This window comes from Struthio camelus, chromosome 4, assembly GCF_040807025.1.
Source record: "Struthio camelus isolate bStrCam1 chromosome 4, bStrCam1.hap1, whole genome shotgun sequence".
Taxonomy (NCBI): domain Eukaryota; kingdom Metazoa; phylum Chordata; class Aves; order Struthioniformes; family Struthionidae; genus Struthio; species Struthio camelus.
The window spans coordinates 20,192,976-20,207,398 of NC_090945.1; the positions used below are offsets into that span (position 1 = coordinate 20,192,976).

Here is a 14,423-nt window from a genome sequence, read left to right on the forward strand (position 1 = left end):
CTTCCTATTAGATTTCACATATTAAGATTAGGACTTGCAAGTGCCAGTGATATATATTTATATTTATAGCGTTATCCCCTGCCGTTGGTGCATTCTGCTAGTTATAAATTCAAGCATATACTTCCTATTACATCTATTACCAACTGAATGCATTATATATTAAAAACTGTGCTCCTAAACCTTTCCAAGCCCAAACAAACAAGGAAATTAGTAGTAAGCAACAGTGATTTAATATCAGTGGTTTTATGGTGATTTGTTTCTGTTTATTTGAGTATTATGCTTTGATATTACTGCCCTTAAGAAAAAATAAGACAGGAAAAAGAAAGAGGAAAAAAAGAAAGGGGCATAAGGAATTGTTTTCATTGCTATAAAGATAGGTACCACTCCCAGAAAGTCTGTATTTATCACTAACCAATCCAGGCATCTCCAGGGCTCTGAGAACTGAACAAGGGGATATTTTCAGGAACAGAAAGGTATTTCAGAACTTTGAAAAACGCTATACCATTGTTAACACTTTGGGAGTTTCTGTAAATACACAAAGAATATTTGCCGTTCTTCCCAAATATTTAAATTTATTATTAGTGTTTGCGATATCCATAATTTTTCTAAAATACTTCCATAAAACTCTTGAATATTTTTCAAGATTATAAAACAGTTAACATTCAAAATTCACCTTTGCATTGTGCATACGAACTGGCTCCAGTGAAGACCGTCTGGTTGCAAATGAAACAACAAGCGTTTAATCTAACATTTAATCTTAAAGGAGAGCTTAATTAAAAAAAAAAAGTTTAAAAAATTGAGCAAAAGCAAAACTTGCAGTTAAGAACAAACAAGTTGTGAAAGCTTCCTATCTAAAATGGTTGAGGTGTCCTTTAAGAAAGTTTGGCCCAATGCCGGCATTCATCCATTCCATAATGTAACTGTATTTTGGAAAAATCATCATTTGGGAGCTATGTTTCCTCAGGTAATATTGGTTAAAGCACATAAAATTCCTCCTATTTAAGCCAATATAAGCCTATGAAATCTGTAAGCTTCTATGAAGCATTTATAAAAATGTTATGCTGTTGGAATCTGTCTGTAAAGGGCCTTTCTGTGGTAAATGCCAGAAGAAGTACGATATACAGGACACATTTTTAATATTGACGAAAATGGAAAAAAACAAGCTCAGCCAAACTTGCCCTCCAAACTTGGACTGTGAACACTAACCCTATGTCCAGCTGCAAAGGCCAGGATGTTCAAGAACTGTACAGTCTTATCAGCGGTTCTCATACACCTCTTACTACCCTAATATCTGAATGTCCCACAGTCATGTTCATAACTCTTCTGTGTGGTAGGGGAGTGACAAAATCTCAGTTTAATAGAGAAGAACTGAGTTTCAAATACACTAGCACTTTCTCTGCAGGTAGCAGAGGAGGCCCCTCCAAAGATCAGTTGATTCCCCCCCAAGGCCCAAATTTCTCTTTCTCTTCCGCACTCTCCCCATTGACAGTAGAGGGAAACCGGAAGATGGCTTAAGCTGGACGCCTCTCTTTTATATGACTAAATTAGGAAAGATTAATTCTGCCTTACCCGACTTTCTCAAAGGCACATGAAATGGTTAGCTGGGGCAGTGACTAGTCCAAATTGGTATCATAATTGCAGATGTCCTAATAGATGTTTTTGTCTTGGTGCATGGCTATGAAAGAAACAGCAAAAGAAAATTAAGTTCAGTTGACCCAAGCCAGAAGTTTTTGTGCTGTTACTTTTTCTTACTTGTGAAAAACTGACATTTTTCTGATTGTCCTGGAGCATAATTGTCAACAAAAGAATTCTAACTTTTAAAAATTACGGGTTCTTCAGTTCCTTCTATCTTCTAAGTGTTTGATTTAGTTCAGTTCCAGCTTGCAAATAATTTCCTCTCTGGAGCTGTTCTCTTTATGAACTATGTTTGAACAAGGAATCGTTCAGCCCTAGATTTAGCCACTGTTCCTTCAGTATGGCTTCTCTTGCGGGCAGTAGCACCATTCCGTCAAGAAAAATTACAGATATGTAGATGATCTTGACTTTAGAATCAGCAGTTATCTCACACTGATAAAGTGCCCCAAGAAAAGAGTAAAATAGGCTGGCACATGTACCGTAACGTATTAAATTGATACAGCCAGGATAAATGCCTAAAAATGCCACTATGTATTAAATCAGCGTACCCATGATGAAGGGCTACAATTCCCACCTCCCTGAATTTCAGGAAAGAATTTCCATTTTCCTGAAGGGCCTCTCTTTTAACACTGGGGCAACCGAGATGGATAAGTAGGCACGAAGGCCACAAGTCAGATGCTGCCAGGCTGCAGGCTAAATCTGCAGTATGGGATCCCAATAGCCTCAGTCTGCCAGCATGCAATTACTGTTCAAATCAGCAAGGCATCTCCAGAGTGCTAGGTCTGATGTGAACATTTATCAGCTCTGTGTTGAAAAATTCATCACTTCAGCTGAAATGCACATTTTGTTCTGCTACCCTGAAATGCAAAACATGGTTTGGGTTTGAGTCTAAATCTAAAATTGATTTTTTTTTTTCCAGGAATCACTTAGATAATTTAAAAAAAAATGTATTTAACATATTTGTTCTAGTTGGTTTTGCTCCATTCACAGTCTCTATCTTTGACTGATTCTGCTTACTGTAACATTCTACTGATGCAAAATCAGACCATATCTCCAAAAACCAATATCTTTTATATGTCTGTTGCCCCGTGTTAGCTAAATGTAGAATTGTCTTTACTGAAGTCAGCTGAAGTCCCACATGATTGTACGGAGATGACAGAATTCAGAAAATATTAAAATAGTGGTATGCAGTATTGGCACTTCAGCTGCACTAAGGGAAAACATGTGCTACAGTTGCCAATGCAATGCAGTGCGAGCACCGGGACTTGACCATTGGTCCCTATCAGATCAGTAGCCATTCTGTATCTCGGAAATCTATTGTTACGTATGTCTGCTATAAACAATCTATAAGCAAGAGAGGGAACAAGGGAAAAGGGATAAAATTGTGAGCTCTTTGGATAGAATATTTTATAGAGAAATGATAAATGAATAGGTAATGAGGTGCTCTTTGCTTTTATTTTCAGGGACTGCAACATATCTAAATAATTTTCAGAACATAATATTCTGCACATGTGGCAGAGACTAACGCAGTCTGCAGAAAGTCCTAACAGAGAAATATAAATTTCTGGTGGTAGACTCCAATTCTTTGGGAAAACACCGCGTAGCTTAGTATCCATGTGTCTTCGATATACTATAATGCCTTTTAAAGACATACAATCTAATAATGAAAAAGTAGTAGAATCACTTAAGATGCAGTTTTTCCAGCTGTAGCTCTGCACAGTTACGAAAAATCAAGTTTTACATTCTGATGAATTTTATTTACTGTAGTACAGGAAACATTTTACCAAAACAGCAGGTGCAATTTCTTCCTGTACATCAGGAATGTTTGCACTAGGGATTTTGTTTCCATTCATCTCTTGATATAGTTACTACTTTTCATGAACTTGACAACACTTCCAAGAGACAGGAGAATTAACAAGCATGCACAGTGGAATATATAATAAAAATATGAATGATTTATATCTGCTTTTATATCGCATTACAGCAGTCATTAAACTCTCATGTATGAGAGGAAAATAGAGTGCAACAGGTTGAGATTCAATAAACCCAGAACCACGTGGGTTTCAAAAACAAGCAAATCAAAAGGCAATTCAGTATTTCACATCCATCTTTCTAGGATCAGTGATCCTATCTGGAAGTAGTTTTCTTTACTTTTTCGTTTTGTAAAGGCTTAAAAATATTTCAGCTTTTTAGTGTATCGGATCATGACCATTTACCTTTCAGTGCCTGTCTTTCCTTCTCTCCGACCGTTACTACATCTGGCTTTTAAGGCTAAGGTAAACATTACTAATGTTCCAAACCAGGTTATTGAAGAACACCTAATCAATGTTTCTTAAAATTTCTTAGCCTTTATTTTTACTTTAATTGGGAGATTTTTTTTTTTTTTTTTTTTTTACCACTGAATGTCTGCAGAGCCCTCCACAGGGGACAATGTAGAAAATTCCAAAGAACCAACCTGAAGCCCAACCTCTAAAACCTCTACTTTGTTCCTTGTGGCTTCTGAGGTCAAATGTATACCTTACTCTATCTTAATCTCCCACTGAACCTTTTTCTTGGTGGCTTTATAGGAATTTGTTTATAGTCAGTAGGTTTGTAATCTTACTTTTTTTTATATGCTAACACATTTGCAGTCAAAAAGTGTCAAAGGTCTATTTGAATCTCAGTTACAATGTCTTTAATGATTTGCACAAATAGTTCCCGTTTTGCTTTAATAATTATATGTCTCTCTGTGCTTGTTTGTACTGTTGTTGTCCAAACATGGAATATGTCAGGAAGCAGATGAGTTCTTTCACGACATAAAAATGACGTTTTAAAAGCAAATGTGAAGAACTGTATGAAAATCACGTTTTTTCACTAAGTGGCAGTACCTTCAACTGGATGAGTTTAATAGATTTCCTTAACAGCTTGTGTCCATTCACAGTTAAGATAATTCACATTTGCCTGTACTGTCCTGTTCAAGTACATACACACGCTTCAAAACAAATAGAAAAAGTGAAAAAACTTTTGATGCCCTTGTCATTGCTCATCAGAGGTCTTGCACCTGCGCACCACATCTCATGTATCCTGGAGTTAGTAACGCATACAAACCTGAAGACATAAATTGTATAGCCTGTCTGGAATTAGGCGTATACATCTATATTTATGCTTCCGAAGTGCACCTCTTCCACAGTTTAGGAAGTTTGAATAGTTTGTTTCGGTATTTTCCTCAGTGTCCATGTGACTATGATTGGTCATGAAGTTAGCCAAGTATTTCTACTATTTTGCTAATTCAAAGTTAGTTTCAGAAACGGAGTATCTGCAGTTCCCACTGATGAGCTAACGGGCTTCGAAGTCTAACTTTAAAAGGCACATTTCAGAGGGGTGGCCTTAAGATAGATAGATTTTAGCAAAGAACTGAGAAAAGAGAACACTTTCTTTTGTAGGGAGGTAAAGCTTATATAAAACTTTTTTTTTTTCATTATTTCACTGCTGTATCTCTACTGATACAACATTAAGAGTAACAAATCATTTCATTCCCCCTCCCTTTTTTCCCTTCTTTTTCCGTACTGATTGCTAAAAGCAAAAATGGGAATTGCCCAAATTCTCAGTGTCCTTAACTGACATAACCTTAACAACAACCAAAAAAAGGTGTAGAAATGCATTTTTAGTGATATACAAACTGCTCCAATTTGGGAGCTGAAAAAAAAAAAAGTGAAGAAAATAGGCAGAGCTATATCTGCTTTAAAAATAAAAGTATGGTGCTCACTTCCTTCAAACCTGAAAGAGAATCCTAAAAAAAAGACAAGTAGGAAGCTGCTTTTAATAATCGTGTTTGAGTCTTTCAAAGGAAAATATCTGAAGTGGATCAGATAGAAAAAGGTTAAGCATGGATTAGAATGGATTATATATGATTAATTCAAGAATGGTAAAACTAATGCTGACCAAGTTTTACAGCTATAGAGGGCAAAAGCCTAATTTGCAAATTGCAGTCCAGATGCAGTTTGTTTGAGGATGCTACGATCAATAGAAAATGGACAGGTTTTGTATTTAAGACAAAATTAAATCTTAACTATATTTTTCACAGAATGAACTTTCCTTTTACTGCTGAAATTACTAGCTAGGCAGCCAGGCACACTGCCACAGGGGAACAGAAATTCCTTAGGTCTCTGCTAGTGCTTTGTTTATATCTGGCCTAACAAACAGATGGGAGTCTGGCCTGCAAAGTTATCATTATGACGTTAATATAAATATAATTATATTTTCTCCAGCAGTGGAATTAGTGCCACTGGGAAACAAAATCATTTTAGATTTCTCCTGCTGTGTTTGTATGAGTTTGGGGTCTAACTGGCATCCAGGGAAATTTGGCCTTTCTGCTCAGATAATGTAATGCTATGCTTTCCATTTCGAGGTGAAATTACCGCTAGTGGGATATATACCATAGGAAAAGAATGTTGTTGCTAAATTTTCTGGTTGTTCAGTCTCTTTTGTCTTACCACATAAAGGTAGTTATTTATGTGACTCCACATATAAAGATAGACATCTAGATGTGTACGTGGGTGTTGGTTCTGGATGCGTTTTTAGGGAAATTAGTGTGAAAGACGTTATGGTGACATGATTCACCACATCCAGCCAGAACTGTTGCTCTCTTCCTCAGATAAAAAGGCACGTTATTTTCCCCTCGTCACCTTCCCCCAAGCAAATCGGAAATAGAGCCTTCACACATTCTCTTTTTATCTGTCCAAACCTTAGGAAAGGCTAAGAATGGCCAAAGATACTAAATAAGTCCCTGTTGATCGTAGTTGTGAGTGCAATTTTTAGGGGGGGGGGGAAAAAAAAAAAAAAGATGAGCTTCCTGGTAGTTACTTCCTTAGCTCTGAGCACCGTCATTTTTTAAGACTCTGAAGGTGAAGGAGGCATCTCAGATGAATACAGGCGATCGAATCTAGCGCACCAATTTTCTTCCATTCTGACATAACTTTCTAGACCTCTCTGAATACAAACTGCTCCATCTCCACTGGGAGCACTCAGCAGTAAGCCCTGGGACCCTCATCCCCACATCTCCATACTGAGAAGCCAGACAGAATGGGCTAAGATTTCCTGGCGGTCTGCGCGCCCAGGTTTCTTCTTGTGAAAGCAAGGACTGGGGAGGAGCGAGTCACCTTCAGGGACAGGGCAGGGGATGGGCTTGGTTAACCGTGGACTTGTTTTAGTGTACAAGTCAGTTTCAAGAGAGAAATTAATCCCTGCAGATAACTGGAGCATTTATGGTGCATCAGTAGATTCACTTTTCATCTAATATCATAGAAATTATGATATTAGTTTAGAATGATGCTGAAGAGCAATTTTTTCCCCCCTATTTAAAAATGTGTTTCCTAAGCAAGCATTGCAGTGGGCGAAACTATTCTCAATACTGTTCTCAAATGAGACAAATTCAACAAATTGAATAGCCATTAGCCTCTTTCAAAATATTCTGAAATTACCCTACATTAAATTACTCCAACTGCTGCTTTAACGGTGTCTAGAGCAAAGTCTTGCCTTCATGTCGACAAAAACAACTGAAAATTTGTGTTCATGGTTTTGCCTAGTTAACTGCATTCTGACTGCAAATCACACCCTTGTACCTCGTTTATTCAGTGATCAGAGTGCAAACAAGGTGCACAGACGTTAGCATTTCAGTTCAGATCAAAACTGGACTTCTGAAACAAGTCTCAAGATTGCCCCCGCTTACTGTTCTTCTTCCTGAACTGTGGGCTGGTGTCAGAGCATAATGAACCAGACTTCGGGTGAAAGCAGTATGGGAAATGTATTCCAGGAAAGTGCTTACTGTGCTCCTGCCGTTTGGTACATGGGTACGTGGGGCCAGACTGAACACCCCAGCTCTTTATTTAATAGGGACACTATTTATTTAATAGGGACATTGGGTCCTTGGTACCAACTGTTTTTGCTTTACAGATCTGCTCCCATTGGGCTGCTTAACTTTCCAATGTAGATACAGCCATCTAATTTTGTATCCACTTTTGGATACTGGGCATTATTATTGTGTGACAGACTTATTCGTACCACTAAAATTGTTTCCAGTGAGCACTGGAAAACCTAAAATAAGACAGTGCTTATCCCAAATGAATTATAATCATGATATAAATCAAGGCCTTCAAATCCCTAACACAGGCCTTGTCCTCCTTAGCCAAAGTAGCGACCCTTTACTTAGAGTTTCTCTGCTAGCATATGCACGCACACACACACACACAAAAATTCCTCTCTTTTCCACTATGTCGTAGATAGCAAACATGCTTATGTCCTCCTAGGTGGAATGAGTCTTTGCTTTACTTATTTTTATACTAATTGCATGATTTTAATCTATTGTTTAGGGAATTATTAGTTACAGCTGCAGTGAGTAAAATACACTTAGGTGGGGGAAATGCATCCCTTTATAGATGGCCACTGTAAGTCCTTCTTAAATCCTACTGAAGCTTGTGAATTAAGGCCAAAGTTGTTTATAGGCTTTGGACAAATGAGCGCATTTCAGCTCTAAGAACATCACGGCCGTGTCTCCACTAGGTACATAACACCCCCTTTGTTATTCTGACCACTTTAGATATTGAAAAAAAAAAAAAAAGAAAAAAAGAAGAAGAGCGAGAGAGAGGAAAAAAAGCCCGAGTGTAAAACCCAGCAAACTTGTCACAGAAAACTCAAGATCACCTGCTTTCAGGCAGAATCCTGTTCCGACATTCCATATCGTTTCTGATTTTCCTCTTGATTTTCTGTCATTGCTAGGAAATGGCAAGTGGGTGTGATGCCTAAAGTCAGGATAGGATAAATTAATTCCCAAACTTTCTGAGTAAAGTTTTAGCTGGACTGATTTCTAATACATAAAAATCATACACTTGCGTCACTCTTCCCCTCTGTACGTCTGAAAACTACAGCATTAAAGAATTAGCCCCCAGAGTATTATTATCCCCTTCCAACTCATGGGGTACAGGGAGGCTTGATGGCTGCTTCAGTACAATGTGGTAAAGCTCAGAAGGGAACCCAGATGTCCTGCTTCCTCATCCTGTCCCTTAACCGCAAACCACACGTTCTTTTATTATTAGTGACAATTGCAGCACATGAAAACAGACTATTTATATCTAAATATTTCATCTGTTCTCACTCGTTATTCCCTAACTCACCAGTGTACTTAGGCTGGCAAGGCAACAATATCTTTTTCCCAGTAAGCACAAACAGACTGTTAGATTTTCTGCTGAGATACAAGCTGCAGAAGAGCTCCCAAGTAACTAAGATCAAAAGGATTGTGTTTTCATTGGAACATCCTTGGTAATACAGCAATGGGAGAGATGTCTTAACATCTTACTTGGTTAAATCTGGCAGGTGTATTAAAACCACTGATCAAGAAAGGTTAACACTTTAAACAGTATCAACCCAGAATGAGTTAAGCCAAAGATTAAAAAAATAAAATAAAATGAGGCATTGGAAAGTTCTGGGTTTTTTTTAATCAGTTCAATGTCTGCTCAGTATTCTCTGAGACAATGCAGGGGACAGGCATATATCCCTTCTGCGAATTCCCGGCAGGATGTCCCCAGTCCTGCTATTAGTTCCTTGGTTGGAACCTTAAAACACAAACAAATGTGAAAAATCTATTAGGAAGTGGCTACAGACATAGCTCGGGGTTGTTAGAGATTTCCAGTCTGGTGTCACAGCAGAATTCCCATCTCTCTCACACTAATTGGAGTGGTACAACCAAACATCTGGAGACGACTTGCTGTGAAAAGGCTTGCACGCCTGCACACGAGAGGAAGGAGGTCTACCAAGCAGACGTCTAATGATGACAGGATTGAAGCTAGCAGGGTATTTATTTAGCAGACAGTTTTAGCTGCATTTATACTTGGTAAACCAAATGGAGCATAGCCAGCCATTCGGCATCTGATAGGCTGTATCACTCTTTCATGCAAGCAAGGGAGAGAATGGAGGAGGCTGTAAGAACAAAAATTCACGGTGGTCGAAGGTGTTAAACTGGATCCATAAGGAGAGGAGCAAATTGTTTAAGGTGAGCTAGCTGAGGTGAAGAAATGCAGTTCTTCCACACCAGTACAAACCTAGTGAACGGTATTAGTTTGGAAGATTTTAGGCACACCTATTTCAAAGTCCTTTGCAAACACATTATTCATAATAGTGTGTGGAAGTTACCAAGCAATACTGAAGTCCCAAGAGTATGGATAACAAGCCACTTTGGACGGAAAACTAAGAAAATCTGTGCAGGATAAATCTGAACTGTGTACTTAACAAATGGTGTTACAAATTATCTAAGTGATTACGTGTTCTCTGATTGGCAGAAATCATGCTTGTTTTCTCAAACTATGTGCTTCCATTTTCATGGAATAAAAATGCATCATGGGCAAAACACAAAAGTCGATGAGAATTTTGCTACTGAAGTCAGTAACACCACATTTCACTCTGCGTAAGGCAAAGACCTCTTAGCTATTGAAACTCCTTCGGCTGCCTCATCCTGGCGCTGAAACGACAGCTACAATCTGTCTCCCAGATGTAGACATCTTAATGTTGTATTATATAAATGTCACGTGTACAATCCTTTTTATTTTTCAGGGAAACGCAGAAGCACGGTTGCTTTTGTTAATATGTAGACAACGCATACACTAGTCCTTCTGAGTAGGATACTAGAGTTTATCACCCTAAAACTTTAGGTTACTATTTCAAGCAGATTCAAGCAAAGGCTGAAAATACAACAGAGATTCACAAGATTTGTGTTCATATTTTCAAAACCGTCTCTAAATAACAGAAGCACTTTAACTGGAATTTTTAGTCACTGACTCTGTGCTCTCAAATGTATCCCTAGGAAATCTCCCCAGTGGTCGAAAGTAACGAGTTGTATTTGAGAACCTCATAGAGCGGACAGCTGAACAGCACTATGTTTTCACCCATTCCTAAGTCAGAAACTCTCCACTGCACATGAGCTCTTTTTTTTTTTTTTTCTTTTCCAGTGTTCTGTGACTTGGAAGGAAGTCTCTGTAAAATTGTGAAGCACTCTGTTGTTTAACATCGCAAGTGAAATGGGCACCGTAACCTCTGAATGGCCCCAGGGGCTAAACAGGAATTATTTCCTGCTCTTTGCAAAGGAAGATGCCTTCAGATTATGTTATATGATAACAAATACGGACAAGGAGGCCTCCTCTAGTTCTAGCAATCCTATCCCTCCCACTGGGCTTTCCTAGAGGTGGCAGAGTTGAAACTCCCAGGTTTTATTTTCAGAACATGGTCATTTCTCATTTTGATATTTCAAAGTAAACAATTTCTAGCTGCCATGTATTATTCAAGTAGAGAGAAGCGGGTATCCAGTGCATACATAAGCAAACATTCAGCCTGCTCCAGACAACGTTTTCAAATCACTGGAGAAATTTCCCTATTGCTATTGTTATCATACTCCGTTCACTTCCTCCAATTAGTTAACGCTTCAAACGTTGCATCGCGTGTTTACCCCACAGCTGTGGGGTGAAGTAAGTGAGTGCCGTATTCCTTCAAGCTTTCTTGGACTGTGTTGTATCTGAGTGCTTGCCTTACAGGAGAAGAGAGGTATCTACACAGCTGTTACTGGTATCACATTAATACAGAAATAACCTGTTGAAAGTGGATTTGTTCTCATTTTTTTCAGTGAGAAAATATCAGTTTCAGAGAGGGGAAATAACGATTTTCAGCCACCTGCCTATCATGCTCTCGCATTACTGTCAGGAAAAATCCTTATTGCCGTTTTGAAGTTTTAAGTAGTACTGTTGTGGGTTTTTTGGTTGTTGCCAAAATATTTACATGAAACAGCTATTCAGATCAAATTGTCTCTAAACGGCAAAGTGTGCACAGATTCAAAATTACTACTCAACTTGGAGAGATTATTACATATTGAAATTACACAACAGAAAACAATAGAACACCAGCATTACTTCAGATTTACAGGAGTGGCCCAAAGTAACTCTTAAAAGAATTATTTTCCTTAAGTGCACCATTATAACGAGCACAAAATGCAGTATTTAAAGCAGTATTTCACTATCAGAAAAAACACAGCTTTCACTCTTTCAGGCAGACACGTTAGCTCTGACACTCAAAGTGCGCAACGCTGTGAACGTGAATAACGCCGCTCAAAGAGAACAGCGTGGTGCGTAACAGGACGTGGAAGTGATGTATTAGCAAACCGAAGCAAAAAGGTAAAGAGGTATTGCTAAGTATGTGTGAAACTGAAAATATAAATTCAAACAGTGCAGTAAATTGTCAAAGTAGGTCAGTGCTAGCAGGAGCCTATTAACTGCTCTATTCCTTATTTCTGAATTCCATCTATTTGTCTTTCAGCAACGCGCTAATTATGGAAAAGACTCAAAAACATCAACAAAACACTGACTACTGAGAATTTCAAGTCTTGGATGAACCATCCTACAAGGTATGTAGAAGTGTTCCCCTCGCACAATCTGCTAAATAGTGTTGTTATTGCTTTTCAGTAGGGATTCTGGGTTTCAATGACAAAATTATAAGGCAGCATTAAGGCCTTCTATAAATATATCATGAAAGAACCGTAAAGGTAGTCTCCTGAGAATCATGGGAAGGGCTCTCTAATTTGGCACCAGAGGCCAGGGTCATTTCTCTCTGGCAGGCAGGGAATGGACAGATGAAAACATTTTATGCTGACCAAGCTTAAAGATATAAAGCCAGAAGTTGCTAAGTCTGCTGCTGGAAAGGGACTGCCAAAGGAAAGTGAGGACTGCAGAAGGAGAACTTACCTGTGAGAATATTGAGTGTGTGGCTGGAGTGCAGTCCTTGGCCCTTTTAGTCTCTGATAATTAGAGGATGGCATCTAAAGCATGCGTTCTTTTCTGTGTAAGATTGCAGTTGACTTGTTTTCATTCATTCAGAGAAATATCCTGAGAAGCAACAAGAAAGCAATAGGATAACATAGGTTCCATTGATACCATGGGGAGTGCTCAATGTGTTTTTCTGTAACGGGAAATACTTACCGATATACGTACCTGTATCCGGTATGTTTTGTCATGGTATAAAATCACAGGGATTGCAGAATCAGCTGCCTAGATGTTGAAAAAGGATATTCTGCACTGCTAAACGTCCTGCATGTAAGAAAGCTGCAGATAAGCCCTTGTAGAACAATCTGATATGCTGTTCTGAGAAAGGGAAAAGAGATTCAATAGATAACTGTGTTTTGGGGAATGAAATGCTCGGAGGCTATGTTTTTTCCCCTTTTTCTTTCTATATGGATGCCACAGCCGTTAGGTTGGTAGAATATGTAGAAGAATGTCCACAGACAACAGAAAGCATGCACATTGCAGGACAATCTGTAATACCTGTTTTCTGTCTCATTCAGGTGAAGCTTTTTTCCTTAAGAGAATTCAGAATTCAGATGTCAGTGTCTTGGAGGAGAACAAACACTTCCCTTCAGTTTCACTTTTTTCATTTCTGGTCTTTATATGTTGATTATCAGTGTATGCGTCACTCTAACGTCAAGCTAGAGCAAAGTGTCAAGCACAAACACACTGAAGAGATCATTGCCTGCAAGATGAGATTTTGTTATTCAGATTTCACTCCGGACAGTTCGTTGTTCGTACACTGGAAGAGTTTATAGGCTTCCACTATGTTTTCCATGATTTTTCATTAACTGAAGAAAAGATGATCTCCTCAAACACAGCTACAAAATATACGCATATAAAGGAAATGACCTTAGAATGCATGAAATGGTGATGGATGAACTGCCTGCCAGGTCACACCTTGCAATCTGGAGTACTTTTCAGACGTTAGGTTTGGGAGTACACTTGATTTGGGACTAATTGTAGCAAAAGCACCCTGCCGACTTTCAAGTTCAGAATACTTCCTGACTGACCATCCCACCATCCTTTCATACAAAAAAAAACACCCAGGAGGAGAGTGGCACAAAGTTTCCAACATCTTCTCCTTTCTTACAGACTCTGTGGTTGCTTGGAAGAGAAGCAGTTAGATCTTTGTTCGCAGAAGAAATGAAACCTAAATTATGGCTCTAACTCAGTAGGGCATTTCAACACCTAGTTTAAAGCGTCAGGCAAGCTCCAATGACTACAGGAAGTGCGTGAGCAGACTAAATGACAGACACATTCTGTTCAATGGGTCTTAAAGTTGCATTTGGGCAAATACTCAGTTAGATAAAAACAACACAGTAACTCTTTTTCTTTTCTTCTTTTATCAGTAGTTTTTAACTTAATTTTTTTTTTAAAGGGAGATGTGAAAAGCTGTACTATTGTAGATTAAGAATAGGTAAAATGTGGTAAATTAAAGATCTGGAAACTAGTTTCTCATGGGACCCTTCACAGTTTAGATTCCATTGACATACCCTGCCAATTTGTTTGCCTAGTCTCCCTGTGAACATAGCATTTGATACTATAGGCAGCCTAAAGATTCTTGCTTAGAATTCTTGATTGCTGCTTCCTCTAGTGCTCTGTGTTCGTAATGAACTTTTTAAATCTAATTTTTAGCTTTTGGCTTTCCATTGTGCAAGAAGGGAGATTATCCATTGAATCAATAGCTTCCGGGGAAGGCTAAATGCCTTCCTTGTACTTGCTGTTCTCCAGCAACACAGGGACAGAGCATGAGCTAGTGAAAGCTCTCTAGAAAACAAGAATTTACATCCAGAGCAGACGCACAGTGTTTCCAAAGCCAGAGAAGGAACCTGAGAAGCCATGACCCTGTCTAATGAAGGGTGCTAAAGAAGAAGCTGAAGTGTAGCTGGAGATCACCTGCATGCTGTGATGCAGAAGCTCATCTCGAGCCCCTGT

The 14,423-nt window shown here is 38.7% G+C and overlaps 1 long non-coding RNA gene across 2 annotated transcripts in view; it reads right to left on the reverse strand.

Annotated features, from left to right (window-relative positions):
* Positions 1 to 679: 679 nt before the first annotated feature.
* Positions 680 to 14,423, reverse strand: part of LOC138067148 (uncharacterized) — a 137,151-nt gene continuing 123,407 nt past the window's right edge. The window contains exons 6-10 of one of the 2 annotated variants that reach the window (XR_011140855.1): positions 12,966 to 13,170; positions 12,636 to 12,785; positions 12,390 to 12,530; positions 8,314 to 8,411; positions 680 to 1,675 (exon numbers count right to left, since the gene is read on the reverse strand). This is a non-coding gene — a long non-coding RNA (uncharacterized lncRNA). Of the gene's footprint in view, positions 1,676 to 8,313; positions 8,412 to 8,964; positions 9,222 to 12,389; positions 12,531 to 12,623; positions 12,786 to 12,965; positions 13,171 to 14,423 lie in introns of those variants that run through there. The other variant, XR_011140856.1, reaches the window with a different exon arrangement.